The sequence below is a fragment of the Tursiops truncatus genome, chromosome 5, assembly GCF_011762595.2.
Source record: "Tursiops truncatus isolate mTurTru1 chromosome 5, mTurTru1.mat.Y, whole genome shotgun sequence".
In the NCBI taxonomy this organism is placed as follows: Eukaryota; Metazoa; Chordata; class Mammalia; order Artiodactyla; family Delphinidae; genus Tursiops; species Tursiops truncatus.
Window position 1 is genome coordinate 80,907,952 of NC_047038.1, and position 25,795 is coordinate 80,933,746.

A 25,795-nucleotide genomic window follows, 5' to 3' on the forward strand; every position below is an offset into this window, starting at 1 on the left:
CTGCTTAATATTCTTTATAGCACTTACCACTACCTGAAATGTTTGGTTGCCTTAAGAAAATACCAATGAAATTAAGCTCCGTGGGGAAAAGACTTTTTGGTAACTGCTGAATTCACATTGTATAAACGTGTGGCTCACGGAAGGTGCTTGACGTGTATGTGTTATGCGAATGAATGACATTCTGGACAGGCCTTGGCAGTTCAGCATAGGGCGCCACAGTCCTCCACACAGCAGTAGTTTCCACACAACTGCAACAGTGGAAAAAGCTCAGGGAGCCAATCAAAACGTTTATGGAAAATGTTTTCTCCAGTCTCCCTTTAAATGCATGTTTATAAAATATAATTTGGCACGTAGATGTAGGAAGAGATGTAGAATTTCCCCTCAGTTAAGACCTCAATACTGAAAGACTTATCTAGACATGAGATCTTTCCCATGAACTTACACATCAGATGAAGTCCTTAACATTCATTTTTGAATATATTCCTAAAAACTTGGTTATAAAATCAATTTTTACAAAATAATTTTTTGAAAAAGTAGTGAGTTTTGGTAGATAGATCTCATATTAAATGTGATTTTTATAAAAATATGTAGATATTTAGAAAGCTGTGTTTTCATATCAGAATTTCCTAACATAGAATGTGTCTGTAATAGGTATATATGTTGTAAAATTAAAGTGGCACTTCTGGTTATCTTAAAGCATGGCTAGGTTGCAAACTTTATAAACACTTTACAACAGCGTGTCAAGAAAGCCAATTTCAAAAAACAATTTGGACTAAACGTACACACATGTTAAGCCCTGAACCACATGTTGTTTAAACTGCATCCCTCTTATTTTAAAGACTGCACTTGCAAATACTGAGGGTGCGTTGAGAATGTTTATTATCTACCAGTTTCCTTTTTAGCTTGAGAGACAGTACTCAATATGATAAATTACCTTTCTGGTAGAAAATCCATTCCAGAGAAACCCTCTGAAGTGAATACCTGTTAAACTAGAAGATATTTAAAATGAATACATTTTATAATGAAAAAAAGAAATTGAAAGGCGAAGCACTGAAATAAAATGCCTGATGCTTGAAGGAAAAATGAAACTGGGTAACATGTAAAATTTACCTTTTTGAGTCATGCTTCATTAAAAAAAAATATAACAGTAGAGGTAACATGAAATGGTAAATGTCATGCTCAAGATAGGTTTTTGCTGTATGTAATTATGTTATTTTAGTTTATATGATTAAACTGTAGTCTTGTAGATTGCTTTGAGTTAACTTAAAAAATCTGATATTATAAACTGAGTTTTGGGGAGGACATGATTCATGGATAAGTTTTGAGTTGTACCACTGGGAAACCTTCAGATTGAATTCTTCCATTTTCCGTCTACCCTTCAGGTTCCTCAGAGCAAATGTTGTTGAAGAACATACCTCAGTAATATTTCCTTAGAAACACAGTCACTTCTGAGTGGAAAAATATATTCCACCTATAACACCTAAATAAGTTGCTTCTGTATAAACCTCTCTCATTCCCTTTTCCACCTCCTTACCCATCCCCCACACCCCAAGTCTGTCTGTCTCCTCAAACTTCCTTCCTGACAAGTACCTTAAAAGTGACTCAATGACTGTTTTCTCATTCAAGTCTCAAGTCAAATGCAGTGGAGTTTGTCAGAAGGTAGTCACTCCTGAATTGCTGTAATAAGAGAAGCTCTCCTAACTTGAAGTTTGCAACATAAAATCTCTCAAGGGAGGATGAAATGGCAGCTGGGAACAGCATTTTAGGCACTGGAAGCAATATAGCAGCTGTTAGTGGACAGCATTCCTCTTATAGACGTCTATGTGATTTTCTTAGCCAGGGACACATCTGTGGGGCATTATGAATCTGCCAGAAGATTAAAAAATTCATTTATACTTATCGAAATGTCTGAGGGAACTATTTGAAGTGTGAGAGCCCTTTGTAGCTTTTACGAGGAGGCCTTTTCAGAAGCAAGAAATGTCATGTATTACAAAGGCCAGCTTTAAATTCAAAGTAAAAAAAAAATTCTTATTTTAGGACCTGAATAGTAGAGTGAATGTTAAAAAGTGAAAAAAAAAAAAAGTAGCATTCTTCTATGAGCTAACAAAATGGCTATGAGTAGAAAATTATCAGGAGACCAAATTCTTTTAATGTTCCAACTTGTGTTATAATTTATGTATTAATTCCTCTCTCTGAATATGTACATATATGTATACATATATGTACACATATATATTCTAAAATAGTACACACCTGAGACATCTGCTTAAATGAGGATAATTATGTAAATGATATTTACACAGGGCTTTTATGTTTTTCAAAAAAATTTTAATTTAAAATTTGAACTTCAAAATAGAAAGGTAATATAGGGCAAATATTTTTGTTTTCATAGTACAGACTGGGAAAACTGACGTTGTGAGAATTTGTCTGTGGTTCTCCAAAATTGCCACAGTAATTGAATGCAATACTTCTAGTTCTAAGTCAACACAGGGCCCAGTACAGCACCTAAAATAGGGTAGATGTTCATTTCTTTTACATTAAAGAGAAATATGTTTAATGTTAAAAATTTCAAGTGATATGTTAAAATTATAACATGAAGAATATAATTTAATAACATTACTTATATAGCATTGGTAAAACATAAAAATATTGACAATAAATTTAGATGGCATGTGGTTCTTGATGAGATATGATAGGATTTATCCTGTTCTTGGAGCAAAATCAATAAGTGGCCACAGATTACTGCTTAATATATATAATTAGAAGATCAAGAATGGGCATGTAGAAGGGGAGGTCACCTGCCTCCATAGAAAGTTATGATCTCTTGCTTTTTAGCTCCTAGATGTGAGCCAGTTCTCACACCAAGAAATCATGGATTGAACAGCAGTGATCTTCCTACTCCCTCCCCTAAAAGGACCTAGGGCCACTTGTTAGGGTAACCATACACTGGGGAATGGGGAATAATAGATCTTTAGAGGACCCTTGGATGTAGGATCTGAGTTGACACTGACATTTGGGACCCAAAGTGTTGTCATGGCACCCTTGTTAAAGGAGGGATGAACAAGATCAGGTAATAGAGCTCAAGTCCATCTCACAGTGGGTCCACTGGATCAACTTTGGCCCAGCCTATGCTCATGTCTCTGGTACTTAAACTGATATTCTTAGCTGTTGGCACAATCCTCATACTTCTTTCTTGACCTGTCAAGTAACAGCTAGAAGGAAAGGACTAGAAGTCTTGAAAGCTATGCTTTTTTCAAGATAGTAAATGAAAAAGCACTGGCTATTCTCTAACTGGCAGGGAGATAGGGCCACCTCTGCAGGGCAATGATATCCCCAAGCTTCCCTATGGGATCAGATTGAAGCTAGTCTCTGGCTGAGACCACATTCTTACTATGATTTTTTCCTCTGCTCTTTCCACTTTGAGTTCTCCCTTTCTCCTGAGAGATCTTCCCAATAAGTCATTTGAACAGTAATTCCAGACTTAGGCTCTTCTCTAGGGAAGATTAAAAATTTTTTTAATTTTATATTGGAGTATAGTTGATTTGCAATGTTGTGTCAGTTTCAGGTGTACAGCAAAGTGATTTACTTATACATGTTCCTATATCTATTTTTTTTCAGATTCTTTTCCCATATAGGTTATTACAGAGTACTGAGTATAGTTCCCTGTGCTATTCAGTAGGTCCTTGTTGATTATCTATTTTACATTTAGTAGTGTGCATATGCCAATCCCAACCTCCCAATTCATCCCTCCCCTCACTTTTTCCCATTGGCAACCACAAACCTGCTCTCTAAGTCTGTGAGTCTGTTTCTGTTCTGTAAACAAGCTCACCTGCATCATTATTTTAGATTCCACATGTAAGTGATATCGTATGATATTTGTCTTGCTCTGTCTGACTTACTTTACTTAGTTTGATAATCTCTAGGTCCATCCATGTTGCTGCAAATGGCATTATTTTTATGGCTGAGTAATATTCCATTGTACATATGTACCACATCTTCTTTATCCATTCATCTGTCAGTGGACATTTAGGTTGCTTCCACGTTTTGGCTATTGTAACTAGCCAATGAACATTGGGGTGCAAGTATCTTTTTGAATTATGGTTTTCTCCAGATATATGCCCAGGAGTGGGATTGCTGGATCAACTGGTAACTCTATTTTTAGTTTTTTAAGGAACCTCCATACTATTCTCCATAGTGGCCATACCAATTTACATTCCCACTAACAGTGTAAGAGGAGGAACCCATAATATTTGAAATAACATCGTCCATTCCCTACCACCTTTCGTTTTCTATCCTCGCACCCATTTTATTTTACTTTTTACATACCTCAAAACTACTTCACATTATATTTCTAAATAATTATTTTTAAAGGTATTCAAATGAACTCCCTAATTAGATTCTAAGCTATTCTGAGATACTTTGTGCTGTTCACTACTTTAGCTCAGACAGAATAGGACCTAAGTAATAGTAGATACTCCAATAAATTGTTCATGTGAATAAGCAAATGAATTTGAAATGGTCGGCATTCATTTACCTTTAAATTTTGTTGTTCTTTATTGGGTAGTTTGTTAACTTATTCCTAAAGGGAAATTTAGTAGCTCAGTTTAACATATACTTTTTTCTATTCTTATTGTATGTGTAGATTCAAATAGGATCAAGAAAATATTTTGAATAAAATTAAATAAACTCATAAGTAAGAATTTAGAAGTTTATATTAATCTAAGTTTAAGCTATTTTTAAACTTAGATTATTTTTCCAAATTTACAAACTGAGTTCTTTCCTTTTTATGTTGATAACCTATATCTTGGGTGTTCTAAACTTAAATATGATGATATACCTATACCCTGAAACATAGCAGTTTCCTAATTGCTCCCTACTGGTTAATAGTCATTTTACAAATGGAGCAGTATAATCTTTAACTATCCCAATATGCCATCCATTTAAAGAATGTCAACCTTTTGCACTTTTAGGCTTCTAAAACTTGGTGTAAGGTAGTAGATATGTTTTACTATAGCCAGTATGTTATAAAACCTCTATAATTTTTGGAATTGAGTAGATTTTTGAAATCGTTATAGTCTTTATAGCAATATTAATGTATATAAAAATTTCATTTTTTTCACTTAAACTAATTGAATTATTTCACTACATATTTTATAGTAGCCTTTACAATATAGTGAGATAACTTAAAAATATAGCGCATTAAATCAAGAAGTTGACATATACTGAGAGAAAGCAGACACTTTGAGTTTATCTCAAGTTGTCCTGCATATAAAGCCTAGAGATTTAAAACCTTGAAACAATATTATTTGGTAGGAGTTTGGAGGCAACAACAACCAGAACAAAAACAAGACAGTTCAGTGCTTTTAAAAGTATCATCAAAGAATTAAGTCCAGTAGAGGAGGCATCAGGAGAACTGATTTGTCGTCCCAACTTTGCTTTATCTAGCTATGCGATCTGAGATATAAGTATTATCATCAATAAAGTGATTTTATTTGATCAATATTGAGTGAATGTAATATAAGTTGCTACTGTGTTTTGACTCCATCCCACTCTTCGCTTTAATCCCACGCATGAGCCCATTTGACTTACGAGGTCACAGCTGCTCATATGGTCACAGTTGCCAAACCAGTAAATAGGAAATGTACATGCTTGACTTTTAAGTAGCAGTCCATGGATGACATTAAGAGATCTGGAAGAATACTTCCTGAATGCTACCAACTGAGTGTTTATAATTCTCCAAATTCATATATTAAATCCTAACTCTAAATGTGATAGTATTAGGAGATGAGATCTTTGTGAGGAGATTAGGTCATGGGAGGGGAACCCTCATGAATGGGCTTAGTGGCCTTATAAAAGAGACACCAGACAGCTTCTTTGTCCCTTCTGCCAGGTGAGGTTACAGCTAGAAGGAGCCATCTATGAACAAGGAAGTGGGCTTTCACAAGACATTGAATTTGTTTTGACCTTGGACTTCCTGGTCACCAGACTGTGAGAAATACATTTCTGTTATTTGTAAGCCACCAGCCTATGGTATTTGTTATAGCATCCCAAACACTCTAAGGCCCTGGGTATGTTGCTCCCACACTAGAAGAGATTAAAATTCCTGGCTGAATTTTAGACATGACAATGAGAGGAAGCAAAAGTAAACTCTGGTGAAAGCAGAGGCTGTGTGCTCTAACACTTCAACCCCTGAGTCTTACCATTCAAGTTTGGGATAATAAAACTGCCAGTTAAATTTGGGCAGCTAAGAGTTTAAAGGAGCTGTGCTCTCCAAATTTGTCTGTAAAACTGGAAAACTGCAGCCTTGCAGGCATTCACTATGCCATTTTGACATGAGAACAAGAGAAGATAGATGGTTACCGGAGTTGGACACAGGGTAATTACATAGCCTAGTTTGCCCAGGACAGTCCTGATTTACATCTGCTTTTCAACAGCATTTGTCTCAGACAACATGTCCCAGTTTCAGATGATAAATTAGATGATCACTCTAGCTGTAAGTGGCAAATAGAGTTTGAAGTAGCCTTACGAAGTTTCTCGTGGCACTAGATTGGAATAAGAATGTAGCTGCATTTTACTGTGTCCCAGTCTATTTAAGGAGACACAACAGTTGAACGAGGTATACATATGGAGACTGCATTTAACTTGGGGCACCTAGATGAATAGAGAGGTGCCTACAACGATGTAAAAATTTATTTGGCTGTAGATACAAATGGCAGCATAGTAAACAATATAACAAAATATTATTATCCCTGTCCATTAATGTCACCATGGTACTGTCAAATTCCTGGATAAAGGAGCATAAATTGACTGATTATAACCTGAAATGGCTGTTTATCTGAGATTGAATAAGATTATGTTTTTGTCTATGTTTTTAAACTAAGTTCAAACTTAGTTCAGTGATTGTTAAAAAGGAAAAAGTAATATATAGATTGAGGAATGTTACCAGCTACACGTATTTTTCAAACTGCTTTCTGAGATGTTCTACAGGTCCTCAGAGCGACATCAGGGGCAATAGGGTATGCGGGGGAGGGATCTGAGCTCACCACCCCTGCTTCAATCAGTTTGATTCTGTTCCTACTTGTTACAAAAGGTTTAATTGAAGAAAAGATTTTGCTACTAATACAACGATATTAGAATAACATTTATTCCTCTATTTTTCTCACAGCCTCTATACAACACAAGTTTTACTGCTTCTGTTTTCAAAAGTCTGATCATTTCCTACTATCCCCACTGTTAATCACCATATTCAAAACCATCATCATTTCTCACCTGGATTAATGCAAGCACCTCCCAAATTGTTCCCTTTTGCTACCTGTATTACCCAGTAGTCTATTCTCAGCAGAGCAGCTGGAATAATCCTTTTAAAAAGATAAGTAGGGCTTCCCTGGTGGTGCAGTGGTTGAGGGTCCGCCTGCCAATGCAGGGGACACGGGTTCGTGCCCCGGTCCGGGAAGATCCCACATGTCGCGGAGCGGCTGGGCCTGTGAGCCATGGCCGCTGAGCCTGCGCGTCCGGAGCCTGTGCTCCGCAACGGGAGAGGCCACAACAGTGAGAGGCCCACGTACCGAAAAAAAAAAAAAAAAAAGATAAGTAAAATCAGGTCATTTCTGTGCTCATGACTCTTCAACAGTATCCCATATCACTTAGGCCCTAAATGACATGCCCCTTAATGTACCTCCTATCACAAGGCCCTATTTGAGCTGCCGTCTTCTACCTACTATCTCTCTGATCTTATCCTTTTCCACACTTTCTTATTCTCTCTGTTCAGCTGGCTTCACTATGTGCACAAACATGCTAATTATTCATCCACTTCAGGGTTTTTGTATTTTCTATTCACTATGACTAGCCCACCCTTCCCCCAGAGCAGGCACTAAAAAGTAAGTTTAATGACCACTAGACCCAATGATTTCTACAAAATCATTTTTATAACTAGTTCTGTAATTATAAAAAAATTTATGCATTGGAATACCTGGAATTGAACGAGATGTTCTCTTAAAACTCTTTAAAGGTGAAGAACTCTGTCTCTGTTATGCAGTTCTATGGTGTCAATTTCCAAAATGTCTATTTGTCTCCTGATAGGGGAATTTTGGACCACTAATGTCAATACCAAAGTAATTACAAATAGCATACATTCAACAACCAATATTTATAGGATAAGGATACCGTTGCTATCTTATACCATGTAGCAAAGAATTTAAAAATTGCATTTCTTGTTAAAATTTACAAACCTTAAAATCTTCACTCTAATAAATTCAAGGAAGCCTGTCTTGTGTTCACTTTAGTCTTTCCTGTAGTTTTCACTTAGTTAGGTATTACTTATAAAATTAGCTTTATAATCATTTCCATAGTCCTCACATATTTAGGTATTGCTTCTAAAATTAGTTTTAAGATCAAGCCAAAAATACTGTCCAAAAATACTGTCCAGATAATGTAAGCAGCCATATATTATTTCTAGAAATAGATACTTGAATGCAAACTTGTCAAGAGAACTGGAGTCCAATGATCAAGTCAGTTAACTTTTTGAGGATGCAGTTAATTTGTTTTTCTCATGTGGTAGGCAGCCACTACAGTGGCCCTCAATTATCCTCACCTCCTAGTATTCACACCCGTGTTTAATCTTGCCCTCTTGACTGTGAAATGGACTTAATTCTGATGAATAGAATATAAGAAATGAAGGGTAGTCATTTTTGAAGTTAGGTTATAAAAAGTCTATGGCTTCTGTCTCAGGTGCTCTCCCTTTCTCTGATACCTTGCCAGTTCTGGGGGAAGTAAGTTTCATGTCCCAAAGCAGCCCTGTGGAGGATCCCACATGAGTGAGCTTGAAAGCAGATCTTCTGAGCTCTGTCAAGAGCTATGTGAGTGAGTTTAGACACAGATCTTCTCAGGGCTAAGAGCCATGTGTGTGGACTCGGAAACAATTCTTCCCAGTTGACCCTTGAGGTGGCAGCAGCCCTGGCTGCCACATTGATTGCAGCATTGTGAGAGATGCTGAGGCATAAACACTCAGCTAAGTTCTCTTGAATCTCTAACCATGACGTAATAAATGTTCGTTATCACATGATATCATGGGAATATCATGCTAGGGATATGTTACCTAAGGATAACATTACTGATTACTATAAAGTTCTTTCCTCTCTTAAATCCCTCCCTGCTTTTCTAGGGATAATCGGATTAGACTATGAGAGTTGTCATTCTCACTAGTCAAAGAGTAAAAATAATCACGTTGAGGAGAAATGTGATTTTGCATTGTGATAAATCTCTTAAATGGCCAATTGGACACATCAAATATGTTTAATGTATGCCAATTTTGTAATTTTGTCCTAAAACTCTAGACTTTTCAAAAGTTAGTTTCCTAAATCACCTGCCCAACTTTAGTCTAAAGTGATAAAGTTCAGACAGTCAAGCCAGAGTGACTGCTCTAGCCCTCTTGCATAAGAAAGTTTACCTAGAGGAGACTTAGTTCTGTTTAGATCTGGGCTGCCTCAAAATGACAGCAGTAGACAGGTTGGTCAGGAGGCAGCAGCCTTGATCTTCAAGACTGCTGTCCTTACATTCCAAGCTTATACCAGTGCCCTTTGAAATGACATATTTTGATCCTTCTGGTCCATCCACATGGGTATGGTTTTCATTTGTCAGAGGCCATTGATATCAATCCTTCACTTATGGCCTTGCTATATTATGGCTCTTGTACCAGGGACCTCTAGCATCACTGAGCCTTTTATTTGTATAAAAGGAGAAATCTTTCAACATTATTTATATAACTAGCACCTCCATGGCTCAAAGCATCAACCTGCAGCCTCAGCTTTCTCCCAATTTTTTACAGCCTTTCTGCATATATAGGAGCATCAGTATTTTTATCTCTACCATTTTCTCATAGCTAAACTTCAATGTGCATTTATATATAGAGAGACATGCAGACATATGATCATACACACATACACACAAATATAAGAATTTTTCTTTTTTCCAGCTAAATGCAGTGTAATAATTATGTAACAGTTAATAAAGTAGATAAAATAATGATTACAATAGTTTTTACTATAAACAGGTGACACCTTATATTAAAATGTACAGAAATACCTTAACTCTATATTAAAATTAATCTGTTTTTATGTCCCCACAAAATAGAAAATAATAGAAAGTTGTCTATTCACATACTCTCACATATACATACATGAACACACACACGCCCACGCCCACACTTTTCTCCTTGGAGAACATTTACCAACAACATGCTGTTATTTGTTTAGGTATTTTCATAAGCAAATCATCTTTAGAATTCTCTGATAATAGTCCCCAAGTGCACTTATTGGGTTATTTTTAGTTAGGTGTTGACTTATTATATACTAACAATTCTCAGGTCACATATGTTTGAAAAATGCTGGCTTAAACAAGGTGAAATAAAAGTTGTCACCTCAGGAAATACTAGATTTTAATATGCTTATATGTATTATGAATGTGCAGTGGGGGACTGCAGGATGCAGCATTCCTCAGAAGAACTGATAAAGAATTGTTTTTTAGATAAAATATATTTGGGGAAAGAAAAAGGAAGAAAGGAGAGAGAAAGAAAGAGAGAAAGAGGATGGAAGGAAAGAAGGAAGAGAGGAAAGGAGGGAGGAAGGAAGAAAGAAAGCATGAAAAAAAGGAAGTAAGTAGGAAAGAAGGGAAGAAAGAGAAAAGGGGACACATATTACTTTTCCAATTGGTTAAAAGACAGAAAAAATAGATAATTCACTGGCTGGAATCTACCTAGGATACAATTGTGCTTTTACATATATAACTATCACATCATAAGTGATACGACTACTTAAAAAAAAATCAAGATTTCTAGAAACATAATGAGTAAAAGCTCTTTAAGGTGTACATTTAACCTTTTTAACAGGCTTGTTTTTAACATGAACCCTTATTTAAATTCTTAAAGACATCTTCATGTCTTTTTTGTTCTTTGAAGAAAGCTTTAAATCATATCAATGAACTTCAATTATAAATAGCCCTCATGCTTCTAGGAAATAAAATGAAAATATTATTAACCAATTCTCCCACCTGAGAGACATGGGAGAGTTAGGAGAGAGCAAGGACTACAAGTGTTTAATGAAGATATGAAAAGTGAAATACCTAGTTAAGTAGTTCTTAATAATAATTATTACCAACACAGTATGGTACCAATTGATATTTTATTGTGCTATAAATCTTGCAGCCACTTTCCTACATAAATACTAAAATGTGCAATTTAAACTATTTGCTGAAAGGGCTTGCCGGATCTGAAGCTACACAAAGGAAAAACAAAAACCAAAAGCCAAAAACATAAGTAATCTTATAGTCAGAGGAGCTCCTCCTGACACTTCACTTCCCTATTCAGCTAGCACAACATAGACTCATTTTTTTTTCCTGAGCTGGTTAAAATATATGTGTGTATAGTATTCTTGAATGAATTAATCAAGAAGAGGGGTAGTGGCACATAAAGAGACCTGATTTGGTATTGGAAGAATGTCAGTCCCCTGAGGCACTACAGAGACAGTACATAATGTTAAGTGGATGATAATCCTCAATTACATCAGTCAAAGGATATAGTCAAATCTATGAAGGCCACCTGTATGATTGTCTTGTACAAACAAGAGCATTGGTTTTCATTTCAACATCTTTGCTTGGCCTATCTCTCTAAAATGAGGCATCACTCATGGCTAGATTTCCATGTGTCTCTCCTCAAAGTTACATGTATTTTTACATGTATTGAAACATTTACATGTATTAAAACATTTGAGATTCACGTTTATAATCCACCCTCCTACCCAATGCTGGGAGATAGATGTTTTTGTCTTTATTTCATAGGTGCAGGAAGTGAAGCTCCCAAAGTTCAAGTGATTTGACCAAGGACACCCAGGTCAGAAGTGGACAAACTAGATTTGATGCCATCTTTCTGCCTCCAAGACAAGAACACTTTTACTTATACCAGACTATGGAAAGAACCAGGCTGTAATATCTATTTGCTAAAATTTCATGGCAGAGAGATCTTGGAGCAGACTCTCTGAAATGATACTGTGGATTTTACTACATCTACTGATATAAATGCTTGACAATCCTGCAGCCTGTGGAACAAAAACCACATTCACAGAAAGATAGACAAGATTAAAAGGTAGAGGGCTATGTACCAGATGAAGGAACAAGATAAAACCCCAGAAAAACAACTAAATGAAGTGGAGATAGGCAACCTTCCAGAAAAAGAATTCAGAATAATGATAGTGAAGATGATCCAGGACCTTGGAAAAAGAACGGAGACAAAGATCAGGAAGATGCAAGAAATGTTTAACAAAGACCTAAAAGAATTAAAGATCAAACAACAGAGATGAACAATACAATAACTGAAATGAAAACTACACTAGAAGGAATCAATAGCAGTATAACTGAGGCAGAACGGATAAGTGACCTGGAAGACAGAATGGTGGAATTCACTGCTGTGGAACAGAATAAAGAAAAAAGAATGAAAAGAAATGAAGACAGCCTAAGAGACCTCTGGGACAACATTAAACACAACAACATTCGCATTATAGGAGGCCCAGAAGGAGAAGACAGAGAGAAAGGACCAGAGAAAATATTTAAAGAGATTATAGTTGAAAACTTCCCTAACATGGGAAAGGAAATAGCCACCCAAGTCCAGGAAGTGCAGCGAGTCCCATACAGGATAAACCCAAGGAGAAACACGCCAAGATACATAGTAATCAAATTGACAGAAAATAGGGACAAAGAAAAATTATTGAAAGCAGCAAGTGAAACACGACAAATAACATACAAGGGAATGCCCAAAGGTTAACAGCTGATTTCTCAGCAGAAACTCTACAAGCCAGAAGGGAGTGGCATGACATATTTAAAATAATGAAAGGGAAGAACCTACAACCAAGATTACTCTACCAGGAAAGGATCTTATTCAGATTCAATGGAGAAATCAAAAGCTTTACAGACAAGCAAAAGCCAGAAGAATTCAGCACCACCAAACCAGCTCTATAACAAATGCTAAAGGAACTTCTCTAAGTGGGAAACACAAGAGAAGAAAAGGACCTACAAAAACAAACCCAAAACAATTAAGAAAATGGTCATAGGAACATACATATCGATAATTACCTTAAACGTGAATGGATTAAATGCTCCAACCAAAAGACACAGGCTTGCTGAATGGATACAAAAACAAGACCCATATATATGCTGTGGGAGAGACCCACTTCAGACCTAGGGACACATACAAACTGAAAGTGAGGGGATGGAAAAAGATATTCCATGCAAATGGAAATCAAAAGAAAGCTAGAGTAGCAATACTCATATCAGATAAAATAGACTTTAAAATAAAGATGTTAAGATGTTAAAGAGGAAAACATAGGAAGAACACACTTTGACATAAGTCACAGTAAGATCTTTTTTGATCCACCTCCTAGAGTAATGGAAATAAAATGAAAAATAAACAAATGGGACCTGCACAGCAAAGGAAACCATAAACAAGATGAAAAGACAACCCTCAGAATGGGAGAAAACATTTGCAAACAAATCAACGGACACAGGTTTAATCTCCAAAATATATAAACAGCTCATGCAGCTCAATATTAAAAAAACAAACAATTCAATCCAAAAATGGGCAGAAGACCTAAATAGACACTTTTCCAAAGAAGACATTCAGATGGGCAAGAGGCACATGAAAAGCTGCTCAACATCACTAATCATTAGAGAAATGCAAATCAAAACTACAATGAGGTATCACCTCACACCAGTTAGAATGGGCATCATCAGAAAATCTACAAACAACAAATGCTGGTGAGGGTGTGGAGAAAAGGGAACTCTCATCCACTATTGGTGGGAATGTAAATTGATTCAGCCACTATGGACAACAGTATGGACGTTCCTTAAAAAACTAAAAATAGAATTACCATATGATCCAGCAATCCCATTACTGGGCATATACCCAGAAAAAACCATAATTCAAAAAGACACATGCAGGCTTCCCTGGTGGCACAGTGGTTGAGAGTCTGCCTGCCGATGCAGGAGACACGGGTTCGTGCCCTGGTCCAGGAAGATCCCACATGCCGCGGAGCGGCTGGGCCCGTGAGCCATGGCCACTGAGCCTGTGCATCTGGAGCCTGTGTTCTGCAATGGGAGAGACCACAACAGTGAGAGGCCCACGTACCACAAAAAAAAAAAAAAAGACACATGCACCTCAATGTCCATTGCAGCACTATTTACAATAGCTAAGTCATGGAAGCAACCTAAATGCCCATCGACAGATTAATGGATAAAGAAGATGTGGTGCACATATACAATGGAATATTAGCCATAAAAACGAACGAAATTGGGTCTTTTTTGAGACGTGGATGGATCTAGAGACTGTCATACAGAGTGAAGTAAGTCAGAAATAGAAAAACAGATATCGTATATTAACGCATATATGTGGAACCTAGAAAAATGGTTCAGATGAACCAGTTTGCAGGGCAGAAATAGAGACACAGATGTAGAGAACAAACATATGGACACCAAGGGGGGAAAGTGGTGGGGGAGTGGGGGTGTGTGTGATGAATTGGGCAATTGGGATTGACATGTATACACTGATTTGTATAAAATTGATGACTAATAAGGACCTGCTGTATAAAAAAATAAATAAAATTCAAAAAAAGAAAAACAAAAACCTTTGAGCTCCTTTTCATGGGAACTGCCATCTTCCAGTAATTTGCCAAAATGACTAACACAAGGATAAAGAGGAGAGACACCTGCTATATGTCTTCTAGGTCTTTTAGAAAACATCAAGTTGTTCTTTTGGCAACATACATGTAAATATACAAGAAAGGTGATACTATAGACATCGAGGAAATGGGCACTGTTCAAAAAGGAATATGCCACAAATATTACCATGGCAAAACCGGAAGTGTCTAGAGTGTACCCAGCAGGCTGTTGGCACTATTGAAAGAAGTTAAGGGGAAGATTCTTGCCAAGAGAATTAGTGTATGTGTTAGGCATATACACTCTAAGAGCCATGATAGCTTCCTGAAACTCATGAAGGAAAATGATCAGAAAAGAAGGAAGCCAAGGAGAAAGGTACCTGGGTTCACTTGAAGCCCCAGTCTGCTCCACCCAGAGGAGCACGCTTTGTGAGCACCAATGGAAAGGAACCTGAACAGCTGGAACCTATTCCCTATGAATTCACAGATTGTAAAAGTTGTAAAAGTTAGGACTTCGTTTTTTTCTTAATTGAATAGAATGTAGTATCTCCTCCCCCAAAGAAATATTTAAAGCAAACTTTGTGTCCTAATTAATTAGGTAATATCTTTACTATTAAAATTTAGTGTTTTTCTTGCTAAAAAAGAAGTTTGAACTACTCTCTGGTCTGTATAGGACAGTATGATTCAAACATTCTGCTGCACTTCTGGCTCAACAAGTCACAATGAACATAGAGTGTGTTAAATGGGGCAGATATAGCTTTCTTCAGATCATTTTGCTCTTCCATATTCATAGAAAACCTCCCTTGTTTGTCAGATCTGTTTATTTCCTTTTCTTGTTTTTTCATTAATTATTAACATCCATTTCCCCCACTAATCTCTTCCCTCTTGATTTTTCTTTAGATTAGATCAACTCCACTCATATTATTCACTGCTCCTGGAGGTGAGGAAAAGATAAGCAAACATAACTGGAGAGATTAAAAAGATAAACTGGAGAGCTAGGGGTAGGGCTAAAGAAGCCAGAAGTCTAATAGGGACTGAATTGTAGAGATACAGCTAAATGTGTTTCTCTCTGAAGAAAACAAAATTCAGTTCACCAATTAATAACTTGTTCTCCCTTCTGCCTGGTACACACTCTTCTAGATCAATACCTGCTCAGCTCTTTCTCATAAGTTAGGACTCAGCTCATAAATTACTTTCTTTGAGCAGCTTTTCTTAATTTCGCAATATAAAATAATGCCCCTTCATCACTTACATCACATCACCATGTTTCAGTTTCTGTATGTCACCTGAGACTATCTGAATATATTTTATGTCATCACATGTTGGTTGTCTCCTTCAAATAAAAAGTAGCCTCCACGTGCACAAGGTTCTTGTTTTTCTTTGAAGTCTCTATCACTGGCATCTAAAGAAAAGACATAAAATTTTTTTATAAAGCCGGATCTTTATCTTCATAGAAAGTTATAATTTAATTAGAGAGTGGAATAACTAGAAAAAGACTGAATAGTACAATGCACCTTGTGAGCCATCAGTCCAGGTTCAAGGATGAGAGAAATCGATACCACTAAAAACATTTGGGAAGACTTCATAGGGGATGGGAGCTTTAAAATAGCCTCTGAAGAACAGGTGAAAAGAAGAAAGAGTATTCCCAGGGAGGGGAATAGCATGCACAGAGATAGTGCAGTAAGAATTAGCCTTAAACGCTACTAAGTGGTTTATTTCACACCACCAGCTTCTAAGTTCTTTCACGCAAGAGTGCCATTTGAAATTATCCTCCTGAATTTTTTATATTTAACACCATGGCTTCCTTAAGGAACTGGTTGTAAAGGCATCACTTGTCTTTGTGCTCAAGTGTAGTGCTCAATAAGCCTATGTTCAATGAAGTGTTGTCTTTCTGACAAGACAGATGAGGCAGTGACTTTGTGAGTAGCAATTGTAGACCGTGCGGGCTGTGGCTTTCACAGCAGGGAGTTGTCAGGCTAGTGTGGATTTCATTTGGAAAACCTTAAGTGCATTTTCATGAGGATGTCTACATGGGCTGGCATAAGAGTTTCTCACTATTGCCCTAGGCCAGGGTATACACATTGCCTTCTCTCACCTTTTGATTTAGAAGCTGTCAATTTACCACTTTCTCCATCTGACAAAAACCCTGCCTAAGGATCATTTTATTCCTCAGGGTATTTAGTTAGTGGAAGGGAGGCAGCTAAGTATGAATTTTTAATATTGGGGAGCGGGGAATTAGCAAAACTAAATTTTTTCTTGTGGCTACCTTTGATATTGTCTTGTGACTCTGTGTGGATGCATGTGTGTGTTTCGTGTTTGTCTGTGTGTGTATGTGTGTCTGTTTTCCTGCTCCTTTTCTTTTCTTGTCGTATTGACAGGACTGTGCCCTTCTGGACTGTACAATGTCGAAATAGAAAGCAATCTATTTTGAAACGGCTGTTTTAAAGAATAATTGATAGGGCTTCCCTGGTGGCTCAGTGGTTGAGAGTCCGCCTGCCCATGCAGGGGACACGGGTTCGTGCCCCGGTCCGGGAATATCCCACATGCCGCGGAGCGGCTGGGCCCGTGAGCCATGGCCGCTGAGCCTGCGCGTCCAGAGCCTGTGCTCTGGAGAGGCCACAACAGTGAGAAGCCCACATACCGCAGAAAAAAATATAAAAAAATAAAAAAAGAATAATTGATGGAGATGGAAACCACTAGTAAGAAAGAAAAGGAATACAGATGATAAATTACTAGAGATCTGAGTGTTACAAACATTAAAAATATTGAGACACACTCATGCCAAGAGGTTTTGACTTCCTAAATAATAACCTTAATTGGAAGCATCATTTTCTTGATTTCTAGTAAGACCATATCTACAACCAAAGACAAGAGCTGACATACAGATGCTGAGGGTACCGTTATATTTAGAAAAGATAATCTTATCTTTGAAAGTTTCTATAGTTATGAATGACATTTTTTATGGCTATTAGTGATGTCCTTAAAATTTCTGTAAAACAATTCTATAAAGTATGATGATAAACTGAATATTGGGTTAATTTTTATTTAAAAATCTTTTCCCAATGTGTATATACTCTTATATATGTTCAGGTATATGTTATGGTGACATATTTTTATAAATGTACTGTGAAGATTGTCAATACAGCTGTCACCTAATATAAAAGGTTACTATCTGTGATGGATGTTGGATGACATTTAAAAAATAAAAATAATTTTTAGCAATACTTAGAACTGTTAAAGATATTTTCCTTTAGAAGAAAACATTGTAGAAAAAGGTAACTTAAGCAATGATATTTTGGGTTTACGTTTAATGTAAATGATAAAGCAGGATAAAACAAATAACCAACGTAATGCTCTTGGTTTAATAAGCTCACAACTTGGAAATGTGTCACTGGTGCATTCAAAATATAACCAATTTTGGGTGAACATTTAGAGAAATTATGGAGAAATAACTTAATTATAAAATTTTTAAAATTCAACCATAAATGATCTATATTTACTTTGAAATGTTATATAATTATTTGAAATCTACTGGATTTGATAAAACATAGAAAGTAAAAATACTAAAAAGATTTGTAGCATTCAGACAGCAGTACAGCATATCTCACCAATTGTGATAAAAGGTTTACAGGCTAAATTACAGAACTGTACCTAATTGTCTATATGCTTATTCATTTATTTGATCCTTCATTCACTTATAATTTCATTGTGCTTGTTAACAGAGCATTTGGTTAGCCAATTGAATTAATTAGTTGTTTAGTCTAAGTTAGGAATTTCTTAATTGCTCCTGGTTGGGTTTGGACCAAAATTTTCCATGCCTTAATTTATAAAAGAGGTTATATGTCTGTTTACTAGTTTGGGCTCATCTAAATGCTAGGTTGAAAATTAAAATACATTTGCCTTTTGGGACTACAGTTTCACTTTCTGAATGTTTTCTCACTGTTTGTCCATATTCCCTTCATTTACTGTTGGCACTTGCATCCTCAAACCCACCTGTTCTGCTGTTTGTTAGCCACTTTATATAAGGCAAGTATTTAACTTATTAACAATATCTGTAATTTTGGAATGCAACATCTTCCTCTATGGTAATGCAGTCCACTGTGTAAACAGGTGTCATATGACTCTCTTATGTTGCCCTATGGGAATTGGCAGCTGGGGAATTGGCACAAGAATGAGGGTACTCTGGCTATTGCTAATGTTGTGAGTAATAAACTCTTCATCTCTAACCCAGGGATCTCATGTCTTCTACCAGCTTTCATGAAGCTGTGGAAAGCTAACTTGTTAGGTTCCAAATAGAGTAAACTTGTGGACCCTTTACAGTTCTTGGCAATGATGCCATGTTTTGACTGGTAGCTTTATTTTCTTAGTGGTACATGAAGTAATGGTATATTAAAAAATTAATGGCTTCTTGGATTCAATGACATGTAGTATCTGAATATATATTCCTACACTTACCATGAATAGAGTCAATGGCATCCACAATTTCTCTCTAAGAATCTTGTCAAATTTCAAGTTCTTACAGCACAGAGCTGACCAGAACATGGTATAATCCCAATACTTTCACTTAGAATTAGACCTAGAGAGAAACCCCGTATTAGCTTTACTCGAGCTCTGCTTTGGAAAGCATTTGATACTGGCCCACCTAATCAACTCATACTTTTATTTCTCTTTCTATTCCCACCTTGTACATAGTCTCCTGGGAAACTTCCTTGGAGGAGGTTTGTCTGAGAAAGCTGGCTTTAGGAATTTTTGGCTGCGACACTCTATTCCTTGCTCTCTTTTAATGAAATCAACAAGAAAATTTATTATTTTAGAGTGAGGAATAACTGTGAAAGGGCCAAGACACTTCTGTCTTATACATTATCTCCCTGTAGACAAGCAACATGGGAAGACAAATCATCATTACAAGATTTTGTGGTAGGCACAGAATTAAACAATATTAATGTCATTATGTTGTTTACTAACATCTGATTGAAAAAAAAGCAACAAAACCCATTAATATCCTTTCCCTGGGATGCCAGTGTCTAGTGTATCATTTGCCCCATTGGCTTAAGCCTTATCTCAATGGTTTCATTCTTCAGGACAAGTGCATTAGTTTTGGACATCAGAAAAAATTCAAGCTGTTGAGATATGAAAGGAAGGAGACTGAGGATTTCTGAAAAAGAGACACATTTCCTGTGGGCATTGTCTGGAATGGGCATTTGAAGATGGATGGAAATATAGTAGCCATCTTCAACCATACACAGAGCTAGCCTGTAGACAGGCCAAAATATACTTAGAAATAGCAAGATGGAAATCACCAGATGTCAATTCTGTCACTCTGTACTCAGCAGATATCTTTCCTGGGCTAACCTTGCATATCTTTCTTGCCTTCCTTCCCTGGCAGGAGTTGAGGGGTGTAGTGGGATAGAGTAGATTTGAGCAAAAGACATGGGCTCTCACTTGTTTTTTATTACAGCTCGTCTCATTAATTTTCAGCCTAGTTTAATTCTTCCCTAGCTGAGAAAAGAGATATCAGTTTTCTTAATTCATGAATAATTGCTGGTCTTTTTTTTTTTCTCTCTTTCTGATTCCAGGTATAGAATTATTTCAGTATTGAAGATTACAATGTAGTGTTCTTTTTCTCCAATGTCCTTTTGAGGGACAAGAAAAGAGTATTGAATGGAAATGAAAGTAAACCAGGTTTTGAAGTAACAAATTTCTAACAGCCACAAATGAATGATCCATGTACCATATTTTTATATATATCATTAGCCATTATACTTTCTTATTATTATTGGCTTTTAATCATTATTCCTCTAACCAAACTATGGCTTCATGCATATCTTACTCTGTTTTATGTAATTTCTGTTAGTTCTTATAAATTTTATCATATTTCTTTGCTTTCATAAAATTACTATTACATTTATTTTATGGTATTTGATTAAGAGTTTCAACATATCAGATATTGAAACTCATATTTTTCAGACCATTGCTCTTAATAAACTTATCTGATTGAGTTTTTTTCTGTTTTATATTTTAATATTTGCTCTTATTGATAATCATAGAAGAAGTTACATGTAAAAAATAATTTTCCCATTTCATCCATGCTAGGTGCATTGTTCTGTAGGGAATAATTCTCTTTCATAACCACAAAAGTGCTTCCAAAAATAGTTTTGTACTATTTCTTTTGAAAGTGTCTTTTGAAACACCATATTTTCATGACCATATATAATTTCCTGAAGGCTTTTTATAAAAGGCTAAATGGTAGCTTTTATCTCACTTTCTTGATACAATTTTTCACATTTCTGTCACAGGTTTTACTTTTCTTTCAGCAACGTTATTTTTAAACTTCAAATAGTAGTAGAATTCTATGTCACTTCCAAACCATTGATCAGGCTATTGTAAATAACACCTCATTCTCCATCATGATTCTCTGTTACTTTCTTTCACACTGGCTGCAGTTACACATGAAAGAAGGGTCAAAGTGAGGTCACTGCAATTGCTTTGAATATGACTGAATAGTGACCTCTGCAAGGTAGAGCCAAAGCTTGGGATTTGGGTATGGCAACAAATACAGGGACCTGTTAGTTCTACGGATGCCCACCAATAAGTGAGCCAGAGTATGTTAAATATTGGGGATCAGTATGTAGGCCAGCAAGACTCAAATAGATTTGGAAATGTGTTTGAACTGAGTTCTAGATCCAAGAGGCTGTCACCATTTTTATTTAACAGGGTCTGTAAAGCCCTGCCAATATAATAAGATTGTACACAGTAAGTTGTTAAAAAAATTGTCATTATTTCCAAATAATATAGGTATTATATTTGTTCAAAATTGCATCTCACCTGAGAGTCCTGAAAAACAATGGATTACACAAAATTAATATTTATTATTGTTATTATTATTGTTGCACATAAAAGAATACTAGGGGTAGGAACTTCACTATTGATATGAGTTTTCCTGACATCATCAGAGAATGCGGCCTCTTCTAGTTTTTGCTCCATCTTCCTTAGTATGTGATTGTTGTTAATGTTTTCAAGATAGCTAATGGGCAGGAAGGATCAGGACAAAGGGAAAGAACAACAACAAAAAAAAACATGGCTAGGTGAGTCTGCCCTGCTATTTAACTATTTTTTCCTGGCAAGTGCATTTAAAATTTTCTACTTATACAGACTATGTCCCATGATCATCTCTACTCTCCAAGTGAGGCTGAAAGACAGTTTTGAAAGCTGCATTGATATATTAAATAACATTAGAGAATTTTTAGTAAGAGAGAGGAGGATGACCATTGGGTAGGAGAAAAATAGTCTCTGCCACAATTAAACATTAGAAAACCAAAGAGAAGAAACCAAAAATTCTTGGAAATAATGAGAACATTTACTATGTGGATTATGGTTAAGACAGATACACAAAATCAAAATGCATTTTTGTATGCCAGAAGTTGAAATGTAGAAACAATAACAGTCACTACCCAAAATAAACTGTAAATACTTGGAAATTACTCTAAAAAATTCATAATATTTATTTGAAGCTCTTCACACAACTTTCTTGAGATATGTGAGAAAAGATTTTAATGATTGGAGACACATGACATATTCTTGGATAAAAATAGAATGTTTTAAAAATATCAGTTAATTCCAAGTTAGTTTATTGGCTTAGTGTAAAGCCAATGAAATGCCAATTTTTTCCCATCTTCAACTCAATTCTCAAAATTAACAGGACAAATAGTAAGAACAGAATATTAAGATGTTTTTAAATTGTAACAAGGATAGATTTGCACTGCCAAACATAAAAACATGTCATCATGTTATAAAAACAAAATAATGCAATTATGAAAAATCATAGTACTGAGCAAGGTTTAGAAACCAGATCAGTAAAACAGAACGAATTGTCACAAAACAAAGTAAAATATATACATATATTGTATTTATCATATTCTTAGTATATAATAAAGATATCATTATAAACTATTAGGAATGAAATACACTTTTCAACAAATATATGAAAAAAGTGTACTTAAAAATAAAAAATCAAATCAGACCATGGTTGTATCCAAAACACCCAAACTCCAGATGAATTAAAGTGTTGAAAGTAAAATTCATAAACAAATGAACAATAAGCAAATGAATTAAAAATCTAGAAAACACTGATCTCAGATCAGAAAGGGCTTTTTGAGCCTTCTAGTTCCTGAAAATTATATCACAAGGAAAAAACTGATAAATTTGCTAGATTAAAATTTTGAAACATCTTGATGGTAAAATACCATAGAAAACATTGAACAGTCGGAAACATATTTAAAGTAAAAGTGACAAAGAAAGAGGATGTAGAGACATAACTGAAGCCCAGCACTGGGCAATGGTGTACAAGTTATAGAAATAACTATCTGGCAAGTATTTTGTTGATAGCATAGTATAACTAAACACCAGGATTTACAGAAAAGCCTTAATTTCAATTTATATGAGACTTACCATTGGCAGGTTTTTACATTATATTGATAGGTTTTCTCAATATGGACACATCTATGACATGTTCATAACTTCATCATCCTGAGTTATATTAAATCATGGCTTAAATCCCATAAATTCTGATCAATCCAGCAGCATTTCCCTAATGTACATGTATCAATAAAACATAAGGTATGGGCTTCCCTGGTGGCGCAGTGGTTGAGAGTCCGCCTGCCGAAGCAGGGGACACGGGTTCACGCCTCGTTCCGGGAAGATCCCACATGACACGGAGCGGCTGGGCCCGTGAGCCATGGCCGCTGAGCCTGCGCGTCCGGAGCCTGTGCTCCGCAACGGGAGAGGCCACAACAGTGAGAGACCCGCGTACCGCAAAAGAAACAAAACAAAACAGAAAAAAAAAACACAACCCTTGGCCTAAGGCAGTTGACTATGATGTACCAGACAACACTAATCAATCAGAGTTTGAGTTCCCTTTATTCTGACAAGGCTTCCTAATATAAGCCATCAAAAGTAGTTTAAAACTTGGTAGTCTTGAGTGCCGCCGGGACCGTTGGTGAGTGTGGCTGCGTTGTAGGTTTTGTAGTAATCGATCTCTGGGCGCTGCGAGCTGAAAGAGCCGAGCTCGCAGGCCAGTCATCATGTCACGTTACGGGTGGTACGGAAGAGAAACCAAGGTGTATGCTGGTAACCTGGGAACTGGTGCTGGCAAAGGGGAGTTAGAAAGGGCTTTCAGTTATTATGGTCCCTTAAGAACTGTGTGGATTGCCAGAAATCCTCCAGGATTTGCCTTTGTGGAATTTGAAGATCCTAGAGATGCAGAAGATGCAGTGCGAGGCCTGGATGGGAAAGTGATTTGTGGTTCTCCAGTGAGAGTTGAACTATCAACAGGCATGCCTCGGAGATCTCGTTTTGATAGACCACCTGCCCGACGTCCCTTTGATCCCAATGATAGATGCTATGAGTGTGGCGAAAAGGGACATTATGCTTATGATTGTCATCTCTATAGCCGCCGAAGAAGAAGCAGGTCACGGTCTAGATGACATTAAAGATCCAGAGGTAGGAGATACTCGCGCTCTCGCAGCAGGAGCAGGGGAAGGAGGTCAAGATCAGCACCGCCTCGGCGATCTAGATCTGTGTCTCTTTGTAGATCAAGAACAGCTTCACTCAGACGATCTAGGTCTGGTTCTATAAAAGGATCGAGGTATTTCCAATCCCGGTCCAGGTCGAGATCAAGATCCAGGTCTCTTTCACAACCAAGAAGCAGCTGATCGAAGTCCAGATCTCTATCTCCGAAAAGAAGTCCTTCGCTATCAGGAAGTCCGCGAAGAAGTGCAAGTCCTGAAAGAGTGGACTGAAGCTCTCAAGTTCATCTTTTTTTTTTTTTTTTTACATCTTTATTGGAGTATAATTGCTTTACAATGGTGTGTTAGTTTCTGCTTTATAACAAAGTGAATCAGTTATACATATACATATGTTCCCGTATCTCTTCCCTCTTGCGTCTCCCTCCCTCCCACCCTCCCTATCCCACCCCTCCAGGTGATCACAAAGCACTGAGCTGATCTCCCCGTGCTATGCGGCTGCTTCCCACTAGCTATCTATTTTACGTTTGGTAGTGTATATATGTCCATGCCTCTCTCTCGCTTTGTCACAGCTTACCCTTCTCCTTCCCCATATCCTCAAGTCCATTCTCTAGTAGGTCTGTGTCTTTATTCCTGTCTTACCCCTAGGTTCTTCATGACATTATTTTTTCTTAAATTCCATACATATGTGTTAGCATACGGTATTTGTCTTTCTCTTTCTGACTTACTTCACTCTGTATGACAGACTCTAGGTCCTTCCACCTCATTACAAATAGCTCAATTTCATTTCTTTTTATGGCTAAGCAACCCTCAGAATGGGAGAAGATATTTGCAAATGAAGCAACTGACAAAGATTTAATCTCCAAAATTTACAAGCAGCTCATGCAGCTCAATAACAAAAAAACAAACAACCCAATCCAAAAATGGGCAGAAGACCTAAATAGACATTTCTCCAAAGAAGATATACAGATTGCCAACAAACACATGAAAGAATGCTCAACATCATTAATCATTAGAGAAATGCAAATCAAAACCACAATGAGATATCATCTCACACAAGTCAGAATGGCCATCATCAAAAAATCTAGAAACAATCAATGCTGGAGAGGATGTGGAGAAAACGGAACACTCTTGCACTGCTGGTGGGAATGTGAATTGGTTCAGCCACTATGGAGAACAGTATGGAGGTTCCTTACAAAACTACAAATAGAAATACCATATGACCCAGTAATCCCACTACTGGGCATATACCCTGAGAAAACCAAAATTCAAAAAGAGTCATGTACCAAGATGTTCATTGCAGCTCTATTTACAATAGCCAGGAGATGGAAACAACCTAAGTGTCCATCATCGGATGAATGGATAAAGAAGATGTGGCACATATATACAATGGAATATTACTCAAGTTCATCTTTTAGGGAAAAGTTATTTTGTTTACATTATTATAAGGGATTTGTGATGTCTGTAAAGTGTAACTTAGGGAAGGGTAATTTAACCATCTAATCAAAACGGATCTGGACTATTACTCTGTAAATTCACAGCAGTAAGGTCATATAAATTTTTGTTGAATGTATTAAATCC

General features: G+C 36.6%; 1 pseudogene; it reads left to right on the top strand.

Annotated features, from left to right (window-relative positions):
• Positions 1-23,758: 23,758 nt before the first annotated feature.
• On the top strand, positions 23,759-24,505 carry LOC109548805 (serine/arginine-rich splicing factor 7 pseudogene; annotated as a pseudogene).
• The last annotated feature ends 1,290 nt before the right edge of the window (positions 24,506-25,795 follow it).